The sequence below is a fragment of the Hipposideros armiger genome, unplaced genomic scaffold, assembly GCF_001890085.2.
Source record: "Hipposideros armiger isolate ML-2016 unplaced genomic scaffold, ASM189008v1 scaffold_555, whole genome shotgun sequence".
Taxonomy (NCBI): domain Eukaryota; kingdom Metazoa; phylum Chordata; class Mammalia; order Chiroptera; family Hipposideridae; genus Hipposideros; species Hipposideros armiger.
The window spans coordinates 432,092-435,662 of record NW_017731905.1 but is presented as its reverse complement, the minus strand read 5'-3'; positions in this window follow the sequence as shown (position 1 = coordinate 435,662).

Sequence of the window (3,571 nt, the reverse complement as noted above, 5' to 3'; positions counted from 1 at the left end):
GATTTGCTTAAATCACTAATTGTTATGCATTTATACTTGCAAGTTTAGCTTCTTTGCCCTGAATAGTTTCAGTGATCATCAGTTAGTAACATTAACTTAATCAGTGATTTTAATTTTTATACTGAACAAGTACAATGTACAAGTATGTTGTCATTTAACTCAAGTTTTGAGTGGAATGTTCCCTTTTTAAGAAGTGTATCAATTAACTGGATAATTATTATTCCCTGTGTGAACTTCAGTAATTGCTGCAATATAGCCAGGCTTTTAAAGAGTCCAAGCCCCAAAAGAGTTATATCCTGTTTGAAGCACTTTGTCATTTTTTCTTTTTTTTCGCATTTTTCTTTTGATTTACTGGGTCAAGTTGACTTAATCAGTTGGAAAGCTTTATGGCTTAGTTGACTTTGAGTTAGTCAGAAGAACGATTATCCTGGGTGGCCATGTTCTAAATTGGGGGAGCCATTAAAAGAGGCTGGGCCCATCCTGAAGAGAGAAATTCAAAGTGAGAGGTTCTCCTACTAACCTGAGGCTCCTAGATAGTTGCCCCACCCCCAGTGAACTTCTGTTATCATCCCAAACCCATGTCTGGCAAACCTTTAGCTGCAGAGACCACATCCTACTAGGATGCAAGCTCAAAAGTCTCCCTATTATTTTATCCCCATAAGAACACATTAAATTGCATGTAGCCTCTGACCTTCCACAAATCCAAGCACCCAAAACCTGTAGAGGCCTCTGTTCCCAGAAGAGGGTAAAGCATTTTGACTGAGCATGTTGCTAGAAAAGACTGAATGTGTGTTTTACTTTCAGGACAAAAGTCTATTTTACAAGTTGGTCTAAACTAACTAGTCTGCCATTTCTAGAGCATACTTGTATAGTTTTCACCAAGAATGGGTATGTCTCTCCTTTAAATACATTAAGTAAAAGTAAAATTAACATATATGTACATATATACATATCTATATTTATATGTACATATTTTACATATGTGTAATAATTTAATGTTATGCAGCATACTAATATAATTTGTACCTATGTATATATTATATGCACATGTTTATACTATATATATACATATATGTACATAAACATATATATGTATACACACACACACACACACACACACACACACACACACCTCTCCTGACTGAAGGCCTGGACGCACTCTAGCAATGAGTCATACTGGTAAAAAATAGTAAGAGAGAAATCCAATTCTGCATATCCACAGGCCATGGTCTTTCACAGGGTGTTGTTATCTGACATTTCTCTTGACTTCCCTTCCCCAATAGGCAGGCCTTAGTCAGCCATGCCTTCACATCTACAGAAGGGACCTCTCTTTCCTCTGACATCCAGGCTCAGGCACAAAATTTACTCAAACTAGAATTAACACCTTGGAATGACACCCTGACAAAGAAGAACAACATTCTACATTATTATATAAAGTACTTTACTTCCTCACTGATTTAAACACTTTCACAAAAGTATTTTGGTTCGACGTCTATATAATCAAAGACTATTATAATATTTTCCCCCCAAATAAACATTAACTTCCTCCAAAGATAAATCAGAAAACATCTGTAGCCAATTTAAAATAATTTTTACCCATTTTTACTCTTCCAGATTGCAAATATTGAAATATAATCTCATCAACAGCATGGCATTAAAAGTTTGATGTAGTAAAGGGATATTTCAGCTCAAAATTGGAGATGAAAGTATTGCAATTTTTCCCCCCTAATTACCATGCACCATAATGCTATCATAACTACCATGGAACAAACAGATTTCCACTTATAGAACATAGGTGTGTCTGCCTCTGTAATTTGGAGTAGGCAGTGAAGGCTCTGAGTGTGGGTAATTATATTTAATGTACTCAGCTGGATTTAATATGTAGCCTCAGCTAACACCCAACAGATTAGCAGAGGTTAGCACTGATAGTTCAGGGTGGCTAAACTAGCTTAGAGTGTGTAATAATTAAAATCATGATTTCATAGTTGCCTCATTTCATCAACTGATTCATCTCCTCTGTCTTGAAACTTTCTCTCCCTTAGATGATTTATATGTACATTCTGGTGGACATTTCTGCCTCCTCATCCTCAGAGCATCCAATTGTAAATGGAGTTGCAAATCAAATGTCTCTGGAATGAGGCAGGGAACTTTAAAGTGTAAAGTATGCTGCAAGTTAAAGCTTGGATGAGGAAGGCCAAGGGCTGTGTTAAATTGGAGAATGCATATTCCAACTAAAGGCATGTAAATTCACACTTTTTAGAATACTATGTAAACAAAACTATCTGCAGAATGAATTTGGCCAAAGGACATTCATTTCTGTCTACTGTTACAGATCAGTAGTTTGTAAATTTGAGGGGTAAAATAATCTTATGAGATTGCAATAAAAGATTATTTCCCATGGATATGTTTCTGTTTTTATACTACACCTTGCATAATTTCAATCAATAGTCACCCATTTATATGTATATATTTTAATATCCACACACATATATACATGTATATATGCATATATGTATATATTTATGTATTATATATATGTATATATATATATGTTTCACTTTTATTGAAATAATCAATATACATGGCTTAAAAGTCAAATAGTACCAAAAAGATTATACTGAAAATTACCACTTCCCTGCTCCCGCTCTCAACACCCCTCTGTCCCTCTTCTCAGAAATCACCACTTTGACTCAGATTCTTGTTTAAATGAACACTATTTTTTAAAAAATATTTGCATTGCTAATTAAAATGATCACATCTATACTTTGTATTTACTTTATACTATGATGGATGAGGATTAAGTAATCTTACAACAAATCCAACTGTCCTTCCCCAGCCTCTGAAAGTATTATGTCCCTATTTTCCACTAAACCTTAAAAAAATATTTATGGTTATATGTCTTTGTAAGTGTGGTTCACAGCCAAACCAAGCAGAGCACTATCATCACATTTCTCTTCTTTGAATCGTAGTATTTTAACTTTCCTTGTGATTCTAATTGTCCTTTCTTTGGCAATATATTGTACTTAAAAATGTCATTATATCAAGCTTACTTTACATCATTCTTAGTAGAGTTTAAATAAATTGTGTTTCCATGATTTAAAAAACAAAGGAAATATACAAATATAAAAACAAAGAAGAGAAAGCCTCCCTATATTTCAGTCCATGATCTGTTCGTGCTCTGTAACACCACGTCTGTTTCAGGCACACATACTAGTAACCTGTGTTTATAGATTCTTGTGTAACCTCCCAGCGTTTAGCTATATATATATACAAAAAAAGAAAAAACTTATATTCTTATTTCTACTTTCTTTCAAGTCTACTATATGCATTTTCTAAACCTTAGTTTTTCATTTATTTTTATGTACATACAGATAAATGACCATTTTTTGCATATAGTTCTTGAGCGTTAACAAAAATATCCAGTACATTCAACATATATAATCAACATACAGAATCATTCCCTGTGCGGCTCCTCTCTAGTCCCACCCACCCTTGGAAATCACTAATCTGTTTTCTTTCTTTATAATGTTGCCTTTTCCAAAATATCAAATAAATGAAAGCATACAATATG